This window comes from Nicotiana tabacum, chromosome 5 (assembly GCF_000715075.1).
Source record: "Nicotiana tabacum cultivar K326 chromosome 5, ASM71507v2, whole genome shotgun sequence".
NCBI lineage: Eukaryota > Viridiplantae > Streptophyta > Magnoliopsida > Solanales > Solanaceae > Nicotiana > Nicotiana tabacum.
Window position 1 is genome coordinate 148,890,274 of NC_134084.1, and position 18,180 is coordinate 148,908,453.

Sequence of the window (18,180 nt, forward strand, 5' to 3'; positions counted from 1 at the left end):
AAATTACACAAGGTCATTCTTTTCTGCATTGTTGTTTTACAATACAATAAACCTTATTGGATAAATAAATTCATTCATCAACTCTAACTTCTTTTACCAGAAAGCTGGCGCATGTGTACAATTTATGGAATAACTACTACCACTCAAATTCCAAACAAGAGCAAGATCTGTCGGCTATAATTTTAGGCAGGTCATATATTCCTCCATATCCATCCAGAAATATATAGGATTAGAGAAGACAAAGTAGGACTTCCCTTTCAATTTTTCCAAAGTTCTCTTATCCTCATTGCTGCTTCAACTTTGAGCAAATAACTTTACACTCGTGAATGGAAAGATATGAAAGATATAACAAAATTACCAACTGAAAGAAAAAAATAAAACACACTTTTCTTTCCTGCATCTATTTCGCACAAGAGACGTGATACCAGCCTAAGAATAAAGCAACTTATCGAGCCCAAAGAAAAGCCAGTAAGCTACTTTTAAATGACATATGAATGAATTGTACCTCTCTTCGAGGGTATTCAGACCAATCAGCACAAGTGATCCATGCATGAGACGCTAATCAAATACACAGAAAAGGAATATTACCTTATCACCATCGTAAATCACTACTAAGTAAAGGCCAGTAATACTTTCCTGGTGATAGTTAACTGAAGACCCCACTTAATCACCTTAAACACCACCTATTTTTTTCAATCAACTACCAAGATGTACTCTTTGTAAGGAAGATCACCTAGGATTCAAGCATACAACTTCCAGATAGTCACAAACTACAACGACCTCCAATAACACTAATACTCGAGCTTCATACTGTGTGTAAATTTTGCAAAAGAGGCTTCAGCCACAACATCGATATCAACTAAAGGAAGAAATGATACTATATAACTTTAGTAAAGCAAGAAATCACTTGCAAATTTATTAGATATATAAAAGAATCAATTTTAAAAATGGATTATTCAAAAAATAACAAAAGGGATTTTTTATCAGAAGTAAACCCGAAGCTAATCAATCAATTACCTGGAATTCTGAGTTGTTGTAAAGAAAACATGAAGAACAAAAGAACCCAGGAATATAGTGAAGGGCGAAGATCAAAAGAACAAAATGGAGAAACTTTGTTAAAGGAAACAATAGTGTCACAGAGGAGAGAGCCAAAAGACGCTGGACAGGAAGTGCAAAAAGGCGAAGATGAAGGGGGAGTCGGAAAGAGAAGGGTAACTCTAGTACAATTGAAGGTCACGTAGTGATTCAGACATGAAAAGTTGAGATTTTTATTTAGGTATTACTGGATATTCAAAATGTGAATTAGTCTCGTGTATTTTAGAATAGTATCTTCAACATAAATAAATTTTGAAGAAATTAATGCAAGGATAAGATGAAGAAATCATAGATCTAGACTCTAGAAACAGTTTCTAGAATAATAGCCTCAACTTCAATTTTGAAGACAAGAACAGACATGTCAAACTCTGTCATAACAAAGAAGAGACATGTCAAAACTCCCACTTCAATCACTCTACAACAACCATAGTCTTGTTAACTTGACTTTTAGAAAATGTAGTGTTATATTTAGAGTACAGGGAAGTTTATGGATCTAAAAGCAACAGTTGTGCATCTTATTTCCTATATTAATATGGAACCACACAGCTATTTTTGTCTATGCTTCTTAAATTATGTTTCTCCCAAATACAAAACTAATATGGAATTTTGTTTTAGTTAGAAAATTTCGAACAAGTATCATTGGAGTTTGAAGTAAGAAAATATACGTTTCATAGAATAAAAAGCCTTGTAAACACTTATTAAGCAAAAGATAAGAGTTTTTATAGTCTTTGAACCCTGTCTTTCTTATCAGAGTCTATCTGAATATAACAATAATAGCCAACATTGTTTCACCCTTTCTTACCTAATATCAATTGATCTCAAAAAGTTATTGGAGATTATGCTTGTAACTGACGTACCTCTTTAAGACGCTTTTTGTGCTGCTCTTGCCGTATAAGGAAACACATTCACATGTTTTCACATATGTTCAATTGACCAGGTATATCGTCAAGCATACACGAGCTTCATATGTGATATGTAATTCAAATTCAGTCATACTGCTATCCACTATCTATCTTATAACGATAATCAAATTCGATATGAAATAAGTAATACCATCTTCCTTAATAATCATAACTATAACCAAATCAAATGTTCAAAATAAAAACACAGAAGAGGTGTTAAACATGAGAACAATTCACTTAACAGACTACACAACTAAAAAAACACCCTGTCAAAAGCTTGGATAGAATTTTTCATGTATAACTATGGGGAGCCCGAATTGGTAAAATCTCAGCAAGCACTGGTCCAAGCTTTGAGGCACAAGTTCGTATGTTCAAACTAAATGTTCGGGTCATAGTAAATCTATTTCATATACCTGATTTTCTTATATTCTCATCATTTTCCTACACAGTCGGGCAAATAAATAATGAATATTGTAGAATACTTATACTGCGTAAATTTCTCAAAGAACTCAATGTAGAGCAAATTTTGTAAGCTTTTTATTACGACCCAAACCGGTGGGCCGCGACGGATGCCCGAGTCCTACCTGTCGAGCATCCTTAAGCATGCGTCTAAGATATAAAGATGAATAATATACGTGAGGGAAACCTATCCAAAAGACATATGTACATATACATGCGAAATACCGTGGGCGAGCCGGCAAGGCTGCTATAGACAATAATATACCCAAAACTGGAAGCCAACAAGGCCACATACTATCCAACTATACATAACTATCTACAGACCTCTAATAGAAAATCCAACTGTAGAAGGATGGGATTGGGCCATGTAATACCCATATATGCATACAAGCATATCGTACCAAAATCAAAAGCAACTCCGGATCAAGTGGAGCACACCAACTCTCACCGATTAAGGATCCTAAGAAGGGGGACTGTCAGCTTGCCTAACTGCACCTGCGGGCATGAAACGCAAGCCCCGAGAAATAGGGCGTCAGTACAAATAATGTACTGAGTATGTATGGCATGAAAATCAGTACATAAGAGACATAGGTGAAACATGGAATAAGGAATTCCGCTTGTAAGTCTAAATAACTTTACAAATCCTGAAACAATTATAATATCATGCGCGTGGGTGTAAATGTCGTGTCATGCATAGATATAGGTGTACATAATATCATCAAGCCTCTGAGGGCATCCCATCATATCATCTTGGCCGTTGTGAGTAAAATCATCAACATATACCAACTGATCAGGTGGTGGTGCGTATATAACGCCATAATCTTTTCCTATATCCCATATACATATAATATACATATATACGTGTATATAATATCATCTGGTCATGGGTCAATGTAAATGACTGCAATACATTAGAAGTACGTCAATAAAATCTTTCGGAGTGTCATAAGACCATTATACCTCTAATTAATATCATGAAATAAACTTCTTCAATAATATGTCAGTGGTAGTAATGGTCTACATGTTCTTACGGGGAGACTTTATCTTGCTCTCAGTGGTATTGAGGAGTACGCCATCAGAAATACCAGCAGCAACAAAGCACTTGATGCAATTTTTAATCAGCAATTTGTTATCTAGCTTGGTGTGTGAAACAACCCAAGTGATACACCAAACCAACTGATTGTATTAGCTCAACATTAATTGTGTACAACGCATATGTTAATGAAAGTAAGGATAGGACAGCAGAATTCTAAGAAGAAAGGGGATGAGAACTAGACTGATACAACAATGGGGACGAGAAGTATGGAAAAAGAACAGAGATGAGAAAACAGAGCTTAACACTTGACAACTTCAGCATAAAAATGCACTACGTCTTCTACTGTATTTATAACTAATTTCCCCATGCTGCACTTTCATGTACTGAGCGCTTGCCTAAGCTCAAAATGGGTCTCACACATAATTTTCCAAATTCCAAAATGAATCCTCCACCAAGTGACTCACTGAGTTCACAACAGTGTGTTCACTGCCCTCCCTATGACTGTGGAGAACTCTTTGGAGCATGGCTTCCTTCCGGCAATCTGGGATTTTGTAACTATGCAACTACAACTTGCCTCACTATTTTTCATATACTCAATGGTAACCTATGCACATTTCTTTGGTAGGACCATTCTTCATAGGGGAGCAAAGTACCGTGCAACTGGGCGTGGTTTTGTTGTGCAGCGCAAGTGCTTTGCTGAGAACTATCAGCGACATGCTCGTAGCCACTTTGTCAAGGCAATCTAACTTAGAGTGATCCTGGTTATGTAAGCTTCACATATCCCCTTGACTAAGTGTTTAACCAAAAATTGGGATTTCGGTCAAAGCTTATTTTAGAAGAACTTGGGTTACTGATAATCGAATAGAAATAAGAATAATTGACAAATAATAACTGAATATAATGCAAAGTAAATCAATGTATTTCAATAGTATTTCGTATCCTTACAAATGACCAGTCTTCTCCTTTTATAGCTACCTCTAGGTAATACGTTTTGTTTCTGTCATAATTGAGCCATTATTGACAATTAATTACATTTAATGTAACGTTACAATTGGTAATCATATTTGATTCAATACTAATTTTCTAACGTTTTCCATATTAATGCCTAACAATATGTATCTATACTTTTTTGCTATCAGATTCATTCTCTTCGATCGTAAAGAAGTTCGAGCATTTATCTTTCTTGTTTTCCCTGAATATCTGCTCGTGCCTGTTGAAGCATGTACTTCTTTGATTATTCTTTGCCAGCTATCATCCATTGACCGGTCCACGTGTCATGACGTGTCATCTTACAATAAATTTCATATATGAACTTAATTTTTCCCAATACAGATAGTCCCCCCCCCCCACACTTGCCATTTATTCATCAATAGAATATTTGGGAAGTGGATCTCATTTAAAGCGGGAATATTTGCCGCCATTAACTCTTTTCTGGAACTGTCGCTTCATCTGTCACTTCCATTTAATGCCCATGACACGTGGCGTCTCCTGGTTGGTTCTGCAATCTTTTAGCGTCTTTTAAGGCTTTTTTACAACTTCACCAATTACGAAACGACAGTTCTCATTATGACGTTTCCATAATTGCGCCTTTTCTTTTAACGGTTGCTTCTGACTATAAATATAACTTTTTACCTTTGTCTTTTTCACAAAAGGTTTAGAGTATTCAATTCTGTTTTTCTTCTTCCTCGTACTACTATGTCTTCTTCAAACCCTAACCCTTGGAGAGTCCCCATCGTTGACAACTTTCCTCTTGCTCCTGTTAGAAGTAGGAGAGGAGGAAGACTTTGTAGTTTAGGGTCTTCATCTTCTCGATGTCCTTATGTTCCTTCAACGAGTTCTACTCTACCTTCTAGAACCAGAGTTTCTCTTTCTCAAAGATCTTCATCTAGGACTAAAGAACCCACTGAACCTCTTCGTGAACTTTTATGGATGAAATTCTTCCTGCTGAATTATCTTTTTACAATGATAGAGAGTCCATCAGAAACCAAATGTCCTCATTAGATCGTGCTGACATTTACCCGACTCAGATCATTGAAGGTCTGATTTCTGTAGTTCGTAGAGATTGTCATTGGAGTCAAGACTTCCCATTATAATTCTCAATGCCAACCAAAGAATCACATCTTATTTAACTGGGTTTTCTTTTGTTTATACCTTTCACGTTGAATTTTAAACCTGCTATTGACCCTGTTATCATTGAATTCTGTCGCTTTTTTATATTTGCTTAGGACAAATTGGCCCCATCATGTGGAGGGTTGTTGCTTGCTTGAGGCATTTGGCAACATGGCTGGCACGCCTTTTATGTTCTTTCATTTGATCCATCTCTATTCTCCCAAACTTTTTCGTAAAGGAATATTTACTTTAGTAGCGAGAAGTAAAAGAGTTTTGGACAGTCCAGAATACGATAAGGACCATGGCTGATATGCCATATTTGTTGCTGCCCCCACTTTTGGTTTAGTGGGTGACGAGAATGTTCCCTTTCCTGAGAAGTGGAATTTTGCACGTGAGTTTTCTTTTTTATAACTTTCTCATACCTCAATTTTCGTGGTTGGGTAGGAAATCTATTAAGTGTTGCTCCGATGGAAGGTAGATCCTGGAAAAAACGTTTCTCATCAGTTTGGTTGGAAAGTGAAAACTCACGGTAAGTGCTTTCTATATCTTTTGTATTTCCGTTCACTTCTTTCCTTAGAAATTATTTTGACCCTTCTTTTTGTCAAGGTTTCCCATTCGAGGCATAACCGGTGAGGACGTCGTAGCTTCCAGAATTTCTTTGGAAAGGGCCTAAGAAATAATTTTGGGTTGTTCATCGAAAAGGAAAGCTTCTTCTGGTCAAGACTCTGAAGAAGAGGAAGAACAAGATGGGGGTTCTTTGGTAAAAAGACCACGGGCTAGAAGATGCATTATTTCAGATGATGAAGCATATCCACCTCTTTCTGTTCCTCTAGCCGAGCCTGATGAGTCTACCTTGATGATTTCTGATGACAATCCCCCCGCGACTGCTCGTGATTTTGTTGATCAACTTTTTGCTCGTGGGTTTCATAATGAAAGTTTGGGTCCAGTTTCTGATGAAGTGCCCCTTGCCTCATTTTCCATGTCTGTCCCTGTGACATCTTCTCTACCAGTCGTGACTGTTGCCATTGCTGCTCCACCCCAGTCTGTTTGGACTCCTTCCACAATTCCTCCTACAACTGTTCAACACACTGAGGTTGGTTCCTCAAGTGGAAGTGGAGCTATGAAACAAGTTATCATCAAGGTTCCCGCCGATGGTATCTTTTGAGAAAATCAGGTGGGGCTGATGTGTGGTTGAAACCCCTAATTGGTCCAATCGAGAGAGCCAAGCTTGAGAGCCACAACTCTTTGACTTGGATGAACAACATAATACAATCATCATTAAAGGTATTCCTTTTAATGATTTACTATTCCTTTCTTCCATTATGGTTCTTACCCTTTCTCTATATATTTTTTTTAGATCAACCTCGTTGGTACAGAAATGATAAAGAGGGTTTCCCAAACAGAGCAATTAATGCATGAGTATCAAATTGAAGCGAACAACTGGAGAGAACAATATGAAAGCCTTCAAATTGACATGGAAGTGTTAAAAGAAAGCGAGTGCACCTTAGAGCAGCAGTTGAGGGTTCTAACTTTAGAGTTGGTGGTTGGAAAAGCTTCCTCAAACCAAGCTGGTAAAGACAAGAATCTTCTCGAAACATCTTTTTCCGAGCAACTCTCCAAGGCTAGTAAAGAGATCAGAGAGTTGAAGGCTCTCTTAAGTGAGAAAGTAGTGTATGCCGGTGAACATGTGCAAACTCAGACTCAAGAAGACCTCCAGGAGTCTTCTGATAAGGTTCGTTCCTTATAAAGTTCACGTGCTTTTATTCAAATTTCTTATGATTCTGCCTTGGCTGAGTATGAGAAACTTAAAAGTGAAATTGTTGAATGGGAGAAGGATTACGAGATTCTTGAGGATAAGACCGCAATTGAAGTGAGTTGGGTGTTTTTAAATACTCGCCATGATACCCTTGTAGAAGTTAGCCAAGAGAATTTTAACTTGGAAGCTGAGTTAGCTAAAATAAGAGAAACTATTGAAAAGACTCAGCAAGGCCAAAACTTTCCCTCTCCCGTGGCTGAAACTTCTGAACATATTGAAGATGATATGGGTACGGTGAGTGTTCCAACTCCTTCAAGTCAACCTGAGTCTACTGTTGCCGGTGACCCTGCTTTTGGTCCTTCTTCAACTCCTCAGTGACAAGCTTATGATATGTGACTCTTTTTTTTCCTTTTTTTGGTGGAATGTAGTCATAACCCTTGGTCCCATTTGAGGGTTTGTTGAAAACATCAAGTCCCTAGACCTTTTTCGGGGCATTTTGTATAAGTGACTCATAGTTTATGACTAAGTTCATACTTAGTCTAAACTTTTCAATATTAAGAAGTTTTCTATTTTAACTTAGTTATTTTGAACTTCTATTTTGCTCATTCTTGCCTTTATATTTAAGGACCTATTGAATAATTTGCACTTTTATTTCATAAAATGATTTCTTAACTTCATGAATGTTTAAATTAATCATGAATTTTATAAAAGATGTCCTTTTTATATTTGACACTTAATGAAGAAGACGTCTCAACTTCATAATGGTGTAAATGTACAATAAAAGAAACATGAATACATATGTTTCTTGAAATAACTTTGATAAAGTTTTCATTTGAACTTTGTCAAGTTTTAAATAACATCTTTACATGTATTTAAATAAATTTTATAACTTTCTCGTAACTGTTTTCTTTACAACAGATTTGAAAAAAGAAAACAAAACATAAGGTTTTTATTTATAACTCATTTCTGTACATTGCCTTTAACCTAACTATGATAAGGTTTTCTTTGGATTTATGTTATTGGCTCATAACTTTGCTCTACACTTGACTCATTCAATGAGTAAACTTCTCAGGCTTTGACTTGAACTTTGATTATTTCTCAATCTTCTTTGTCTTCTTTATACATATGTCTATGTATATTATATAGCCCTCAAAGTGTTTGAGCTTTGAAGTATGAAGTCTCGAGCACTTGATTACTCCTCTTATTTGGTCCTTTTCCTGAAAAGGAATAAAACATACGGGACTCGGAGGTACGATTATAGATGAAGACTGTTTCACCCGTCATAATTTCTATCAGAATAGTTGTAACCTAGACCGGGAATGTATTTTCTTCCACGTGCCTTGCAGGTCATAATTCATCATTTAGTATGGGTTAGCTTTTTGCCTATCATCTAAAATTATTAGTAAAATTTTAACAATTCAAAAATAAAATTTTAAAATGAGGATACCTAACCGTGGGTACTCCTTAGAAATAGTATCTCTTCAGGTGAACGACATTCCAACGTGAAGATAATATCTTTCCATCCATTGTTTCCAGCTTGTATGCTCATTTTCCTGCGATACCGTGAATCTTGTAAGGTCATTCCCAAGTTGGACTTAATTTTCCCGTGTTAGCCGCTCTTGTGGACTGAAAAACCTTCTTGAGTATGAAGTCCCAAGTCTTGAAATATTTTAGGCAAGCTTTTTGATTATAATATCGTTCCATGACTTGTTTTTGTGATGTCATCCTTATTAATGCAGCTTCTCTTTTTCCTTCAAGTAGATCAAGGTTTAGTCGCATTTCTTCTTCATTGGATTCCTCGGTCACTTGTGTATATCTCATGCTAGGTTCCCCTATCTCCACTAGGATCAATGCTTCAGCCATGTACACTAGTGAAAATGGTGTTTCACCCGTGCTTGTTTTTGATGTTGTGCGGTATGCCCATAAAACACTAGGTAGCAAGTCTGGCCAATTACCTTTGGATTCTTCCAACCGTTTCTTCAAATTGTTTATAATGACTTTATTTGTCGATTCAGCTTGTCCATTACCCACCGGATGGTAAGGCATTGAAGTAATCCTTTTGATCTGCCAACTTTGAAAAAATTATGTGATTTGAGTGCCTATAAATTGCGGGCCATTGTCACATATAGTTTCCTTTGGTACACCGAATCGACATATGATATTTCACCAAATGAAATCTCTAACCTCCTTTTCTCGTACCTGTTTAAAAGCACCTGCTTCTATCCATTTAGTAAAGTAATCGGTAAGTACTAGCAGAAATTTTACCTTGCCTTTTGCTTGTGGTAGTGGACCTACAATATCCATCCCTCATTTCATAAAAGGCCACGGTGCAACAACCAGATGTAGCAACTCCGCAGGTCTATGCATGTTGTTACCGTATCTTTGGCACTTACCACATTTAGCCACAAAATTTTCTGCTTCTTCTTCCATTTTTTGCCAATAATAGCCTGCTCTAGTCATGAGTTTTACTAATGATCTTCCTCCTACGTGATTTCCACAATGCCCCTCGTGTATTTCTCTCATTACATATTCTGTTTAAGAAGGCTTGAGGCATTTTGCTAAGGGACCACCAAACAACTTACGATAAAGATTGCCTTGCTTTAAACAGTATCGAGCAGCCTTTTTATGAAGCGTGTGAGCCTTTTTCTTATCTTCAGTGATGGTTTCCATACTGCAAAAAAGCGACAATCTCGTCCCTCCAATCCCAGGTTAAGTTATTGAAATTTACCTCATTTTTGTCATGATCGAGTACTGAATGAAACAACTGAATTACAGAAGCATTTTCGTTATTCGTCACGTCTGCCGCAGATGCGAGATTAGCTAAGGCATCTGCCTCGACATTTTCCTCTCTTGGTATCTACACAACTTTATAGGTTTGGAATTGCCTAACCAAATCTCGTACCTTCTCTAAGTACTGCTGCATTCGCGCTTCTCTGGCTGTATAAGTCCCCAGCATTTGATTAACTACGAGCTGCGAATCGTTTTTGATTACAATATGATCAATGCCAAGTTCACATGCCAGTTCTAAACCTGCAATCATAGCTTCATACTCTGCCTCATTATTAGTTATAGGATGACATTTTATGGCTTGTCGAATGGTTTCACCCGTAGGTGGCACCAAAACAATTCTTAAACGTTCCCCCTTCACATTAGATGAGCCATCAGTAAATAAGGTCCAAACTCCCTGATTAGACCCATTGAACACTCGTAGTTCCTTTTCAGCTTCTAGTTGTATCCCATGGCTAAAATCATCCAAAGAATCTACTAACACCTGAGATTTTATCGCAGTTCTAGGTTGATATGTGATGTCGTATTCACTCAATTCTATGGCCCACTTGGCTAACCTACCTGATAACTCATGTTTGTGTAATATATTATGCAATGGATAAGTAGTTACTACGGAAATAGGGTGGCACTGAAAATAAGGCCTTAGTTTTCTAGATGTCATGATTAGTGCAAGCTTTTCTAACTGAGGATATCGCGTCTCCACATCGAATAATGATTTGATAACATAATAAATTGGAGACTGTTTACCTTGGTCTTCACGAACTAAAATAGCACTCACCGCTACTTCTGAAATAGCTAGATAGATAAGTAACCTTTCTCCATCCTTCGGTTTTGCGAGCAACGGCGGATTTGACAGGTATGCCTTCAGGTTTTTGAGCACTTGTTGACACTCCTCGGACCATTCGAACTGGTCTTGCTTTTTAAGAGCCGAAAAGAATTTGAAATACTTTTCTGATGACTTGGAAATAAATCTTTCCAAGGCTGCAATTCTTCCCGTTAGTCATTGCACCTCTTTCTTATTTGTAAGTATGTTAGGAATTTCTTCAATGGCTTTAATCTGCGCGGGATTTACTTCAATATCACGGTTAGAAACAAGAAAACCCAAAAACTTACCTGATGAAATGCTGAATGCACATTTCTCGGGATTTAGCTTCATATTAAATTTTTGTAAGATCTGAAATGTATCAGACAAGTGCGATATATGATCCCTTGATTATTGAGATTTAACAAGCATATCATCTATGTAGACTTCCATAGTTTTTCCTAAATGTTCTTGGAACATTTTGGTCACCAATCTTTGATATGTGGCACCAGCATTTTTTAGACCAAAGGACATTACATTATAACAGCAAGTCCCCCTGTCTGTTATAAATGAAGTTTTTTCTTCATCTAGAGGATCCATTTTGATCTGATTATACCCTGAATACGCATCTAAAAAGCTTAACAATTCATGTCCTGCAGTAGCATCAATCAGTTGATATATATGTGGTAATGGAAAAGAATCTTTAGGACAAGCTTTGTTAAAGTCGGTGTAATCAACACAAACTCGCCATTTGCCATTCTTTTTCGGTACTACTACAGTATTGGCTAACCAATTAGGATACTTTACCTCACGGATAGACCCAATTTTTAATAGTTTTTGAACCTCATCTTGAATCACCTGATTTTTGAAAGTCCCATGCTTTCTCTTCTTTTGTTTGACCGGTGGATACGATGGGTCTTCATTAACTTGTGAGTCATTACTTCCGGGAGTATTCCTATCATATTAGAATGGGACCAGGCAAAAAAATCCACGTTAGTTTTTTAAAAATTCAATCAACTTACCTTTCATGTCGTGGCTTAAGTTGGCCCCAATGTAGACTTTCCTTTCGGGCCATTGTGTAAATAACTCTACAGCCTCCAGTTCTTCAATCATTATTTTGATATTTTTATTTTCTTCTGGTTCTTGAATGGAATCGGGCCTTGAGTCCACATCAGTTCGCCCTTGTTCAGTTGAGGCTTGTGTTGTGGTATCCTCAACTGGATTCTGTAATTGCTACTTTTCTTCGTTTTCGTACTTGAACCTGCTACAGAGTTGATGCTCCTGGATGTCTATTGATCCCCATGGATTTGACGTATTCCCCATGGTGATAGAAAATTTTATAATTTGATGTAAGGTAGACGGAACAACATCCATCTCGTGGATCTACGGTCTCCCGAGAATCATATTGTAAGCCATTTCCATCTCTACCACTTGAAATTTCGTATCTTTGACAACCCTTTTTGCAAATGTTGCAAGTGTTACCTCCCCTTTTGTCACAACACTTGAATTGTCGAATCCAGACAAAGTATGTGCCTTAGGTTCTAGCTTATTTTCAGCTTGCATCTCGTTTAGTACTCTTAGCAAAATAATGTTCATGGAACTACCTAGATCAATCAAAACTCGTTTCACATTAGTATCATGTACAAGTAGAGATATTACCAGTGCATCGTTGTGTGGAGTTAACACGCCATCCGCACTGAGTGGTCGATGCTTGGTGGTTGGCGGCGGTGGTTTCAAATCGGAATCATTTGTTGTGGTTGCGATAACGGGGGTGCCTCATGCTTATTGGTGGTTGGTCATCTATACAGTTTTATAATAATATTATGTATTTTACCTATTTTTTATCTATTTTTTATTAATTTTTATGCATTTTTTTGTAATTTTAAATAGTTTTTATGTCACTTTTTTATAAAAATATTTAATCTTATATGTGTTATATTATTACAAGATGTATTGGCACTTATCACATTTAACACGCCATCCGCATCTGCATCATCAAATGTAATACTTTCTTCTTCCAAAACATGTCGGACCCGCTTCTTGTGGGTAATTGTAACTTTGAAAACTTTATTGGCCACTGTATATGTCACACCGTTGATTTCTTCGCCCCCACTTATAACATTAATGGTTCTTTTGGGAGAAGGAGGTTTAGGGGGCTCCTGCCTGTTTTTCATATAAGCTTGCTTACCTTTTTCACTAAATAATTCGGTGAGATACCCTTGCTTTAATAGGTGGTCGACTTCTCCTTGTAGCAATCTACAATCTGCTATTTTATGACCACAATCATTGTGAAATTTGCACCGGTGATCAGGATTACATCTGTTTGGATTTGATCTCATTTTTTTTGTCCACCGCACCTTATCACCCATGCTTTTTAATACAGCTACTAACTCTGAAGTGCTGACATTAAAATTGTAACCGCCAAATCTTGCCTTCAAGTTCCTATCATCATCTCGCGTCTCTCGTGTGTTTCAATCGTTTCCAAACCTCGATGATGAATCCAACTCTCTATTCCTCGATCTATGATCATACCTTGAATTGTCCTGCTTTGATCGTGAGTCTTTTCCTGCTGGTCCCATGTATGGTTCGTATCTATTTTTAGTGGATCTTTTTTCGATTTCTGCACGTCTCGAACTCACCTTCTCCTCTTTCTGAGATCGGGAGATAGTGTCTTCTTCTATCCTTAGTTTCGTGTTGTATATGTTATAAACATCATTCCAGGTTGTTGCTGGAAATTCACGCAGACTTTCCTTGAGTCGTCTCGTGACTTCTGATCTTTTCTCATTCAAATTACTGGCAAAAGCCATAGTTGCCCAGTTATCAGGTACGTGTGGTAACATCATTCTTTCACGCTGAAACCTATCCATGAACTCTCTAAGCAGCTCTGAATCTCCTTGCTTGATTTTGAAAATATCTTCCATTCTTTTTTTAACTTTTTGAGCTCCCGAATGCGCTTTGATAAATGAATTTGCAAGCTCAGCAAAAAAATTTATAGAATTTTTGGGTAAGAGAGAATACCATGTTAATGTTCCTTTGATGAGTGTTTCACCGAATTTCTTGACCAGCACTGATTCAATTTCTTGTTTGGTTAAATTATTGCCTTTCACACCGGTTGTGAATGCAGTCATGTGGTCTCGTGGATCAGTTGTGCCATCATACTTTGGGATATCAGGCATCTTGAACTTCTTCGGGATTGGGACAGGAGCAACACTAGGCTTCCATGGTTGTTATGAGTATTTATCCATATCTATTCCTTTGAACACAGGCGGTACTCCAGGTATTTGCTCTATGCGATCATTTTGCTCCTTGAGCTGCTTCTGCAAGGTTAGAACTAAATTTTGTAAATCAGAATTAACTATGTTACCTGGTTTGCCATCACGAGACTCGCTAGGAGTTCCACCAGTGACTGAATTAACGAACCCAGAACGTGGGTTTTCCAAAGTATTATGATTCGAAGTTGGTGTTGGTGGCGCAACTGGTAACTGGTTGGTAAAAGCCCGGAGAGCATTACTGACTTACTGAGCAATTAGATTCTTCAGAGCATCATCAAGTTCTTGTTCGTTCGCAACTCTAGCATTTTGATTCGCCTCAAATCCGTTTTGGTTTGCAACCCCGTTATTTGTTTTAGAGCCATCTGGAGTCCCCTCTCGTGACTGTCGTTGTGAATCACGCGGTGAGGGAAGTGGGGTCCTGTCATTTGTATCATTCTCCTGATGTTGAGGATCTTGGGGTGGTAAATTGTATTGGTTATTGTCGTTGAAATTCGACATTATCAGTTTTTTGATGAAGGATTTGACTAAGAAAGTAAATGATTATCAGATTCCCAGTAACGGAACCAATTTGTTTAACCAAAAATTGGGATTTTGGTCAAAGCTTATTTTAGAAGAACTTGGATTACTGATAATCGAATAGAAATAAGAATAACTGACAAATAATAACTGAATATAATGCAAAGTAAATCAATGTATTTCAATAGTATTTCGTATCCTTACAAATAACTAGTCTTCTACATTTATAGCTACCTCTAGATAATACGTTTTGTTTCTGTCATAATTGAGTCATTATTGACAATTAATGGCATTTAATGTAACGTTACAATTGGTAATCATATTTGATTCAATACTGATTCTCTAACGTTTTCCGTATTTAATGTCTAACAATACGTATCTATACCTTTTTTGCTATCAGATTCATTCTCTTTGATCGTAAAGAAGTTTGAGCATTTATCTTTCTTGTTTTCCTGAATATTTGTTCGTTCCTGTTGAAGCTCATGTCTCTTTAATTATTCTTTGGCAATTATCATCCTTTGACCGATACACATATCATGACGTGTCATCTTACAATAAATTCCATATATGAACTTAATTTTTTCCAATAAACTAAGGACACCTTTGTGTATATAGCTATATATGACTATATCAAGTTGGTTCCTTGTACTGTCATGGATACCATCTCCGTTTTTGTTCAATCCCTTTGGGTTTGACTAGTTAAGAACAGCGTATGACTTTGATGATTTCATGCATTGGATTTGGTACAATAGGGGAGTTTTTGTAAAAGCGGATCAAAGTTTGGGAGACATGGTGGTATGAAGAACAGGACCACTTGAGAACTACCGGTCTCTGGGGAAAATTGCGTGAGATTATTATGGATCTTCGTTTCTTCTTTCAATATGGAATTGTTTATCAATTACACATTGCTGGTGGTAATATTAGTATTTGTGTTTACTTGCTGTCTTTGGATTATTATGGTCGTTGTTGTGGCAATTTACATTGCCATTGCATATACAACAACATACCAGTATTATCCCATATCGTGGGTCCGAGGAGGATAGTGTGTACGCAGACCTTAGCCCTACCTTGTGAGAATAGAGATGTTGTTTTCAATAGACCCTCGGCTCAAGAAAGTATAAGCACCACATTAATGAAAATATAGACAAGAAGGGACAGTACCAAAAAGTCATATAAAAGCAGAATAAAAACAACAAGACAAAAAGGTGATCAATAATGATAAAAAATAATGGTTAGTCATAAAAAACTACTACCAACAAAAAGCGAGACTGCGTGCTAGTACTACTGTCATGAACACTCTAGACTACATACTCTACTACCCTAATCATCGACCTCTATACTTTTCTATCAAGGATCATGTCCTCGGTCAGCTGAAGTTGTGTCATATCTTATCTAATCACCTCTCCCCACCTCTTTTTTGACCTACCTCTACCTCACCTTAGGCCCTCCAATGTCAACCTCTCACACCTCCTCACCAGGGTGTCTCTGTTCCTCCTCCTCACATGACCAAACCACCTAAGACACGTTTCCCGCATCTTGTCCTCAATAGGGGTCATACCCACCTTGTCGCGAATAACCTCTTTTCTGATCCTATCTAACCTGGTGTGCCCGTACATCCATCTCAACATCTTCATCTCTGCTACCTTCATCTTCTGGACATGAGCATCTTCACTGGCCAACATTCAGCCACATACAACATCGTTGGTCTGACCACCACTCTATAGAACTTACCCTTGAGTATTGGTGGCACCTTCTTGTCACATAAAATACCGGAAGCGAGTCTCCATTTCATCCATCCCGCCCCAATACGATGAGTGACTTCTTCATCAATCTCCCCATTCCCCTGAATAATAGACCTAAGGTACTTAAAACTCTCTCTTCTAAGGATGACCTACGAGTCTAGTCTCACCTTCCTTTCCCTTTCTTGAGTCTCGCCATTGAACTTACACTCTAAGTATTCTATCTTGGTCCTGCTCAACTTGAAACCTTTTTAGATTCCAGGGTCAGCCTTCATACCTCTAATTGCGCGTTCACACCATCTCGCATCTCGTCAATCAATACAATATCATCTGCAAATAGCATACACCATGGCACTTCCCCTTGGATGTGGCGCGTCAGTACGTCCATCACCAGAGCAAACAAAAAAGGGCTGAGTGCCGACCCCTGATGCGACCCCATCAAAACCGGAAAATGGTCTGAGTCCTCACCCACCTTCCTCACTCGGGTCTTTACTCCATCATACATGTCCTTAATCAACCTAACGTAGGCAACCGGTATACCTCTAGCCTCCAAACATCTCCACTAAACCTCCCTCGGAACTATATCGTACGCCTTTTCTAAGTCGATGAACACCATATGCAAGTTCTTCTTTCTCTCCCTATACTGCTCCATCAATCTCCTAACAAGGTGGATGGCTTCTGTAGTCGAACTTCCTGGCATAAACCCAAACTGGTTCTCGGAAATAGACACACTCGTCCTCACCCTTAGCTCAACCACTCTCTCCCAGACTTTCATAGTATGGCTAAGCAACTTGATACCCCGATGGTTATTGCAATTTTGAATATCACCCTTGTTCTTGTATACAAGAACCACCGTGCTCCACCTTCACTCTTTGGGTGTAAAATGACATTAAATAACCTAGTGAGTCACTCCAAGCCTTCGATGAAGGAGCACATATATTATCGACTGGTGCAGTTGCTTTTTATTCTGCTCACTACATTGGTGATTGTTCTATTGTTGAGGTTAATCAAGTTTACGCTGTTTGACTTCATCACAAGTTTGTTGGCATTTATTCCAACTGAATGGGGCTTAATCCAAATTGCCCTAGAGCTCCGGCCCTTTTTGCAGTCTACTTTGGTTTGGAGCACTGCTGTGTCCTTGGCTCGGCTATATGATATGATGCTTGGGTTAATCGTTTGTCTGGCTGTTTAAGACTGATTAATCTACTTTGCTTTCTTGGCCAAAAATAGGCTAACCCTGGAGAAATGAACAGTTGTTTGATAGTGCTGATGTACAAGCAGATTTATCGAGAACAGATTTGCAACCTTTGTATCTGTTGGTTTTAAATGTCATTTCCAGTGCAACAGGCTTAGATGAATGTTATTGAGGTTAGCAAGTCTTTGCATGCAAGAGTAAAACATCCGTCTAATAAAGTAATATATATCAGAAACACTTTTGCTATTTTCACATTTCACTTTACCTTCTTTCTTTTAAACTTTTCATCACGCTTCTTTCTTTTACCAATTGGTTACGCCCTCATTGGTTGCTATAGGATTGGAATGTGCCTATATCTTTATTAAGTCATTCGTATCAGATGAAATCATCAATGGTGACCTATCTTTACCTCTACAAAAAAAATTGTAGACAGAGTTACTCATTTAGGTTTCTGGTTGCCCTTTTGTTTTGTTTTAATAACTGTGGTGTGTGGAAAGAGAAGCTTTTATACC

At 37.7% G+C, this 18,180-nt stretch overlaps 1 pseudogene; it reads left to right on the plus strand.

Annotated features, from left to right (window-relative positions):
- Window positions 1-1,046: 1,046 nt before the first annotated feature.
- Window positions 1,047-17,665, plus strand: LOC107817460 (callose synthase 11-like; annotated as a pseudogene).
- The last annotated feature ends 515 nt before the right edge of the window (window positions 17,666-18,180 follow it).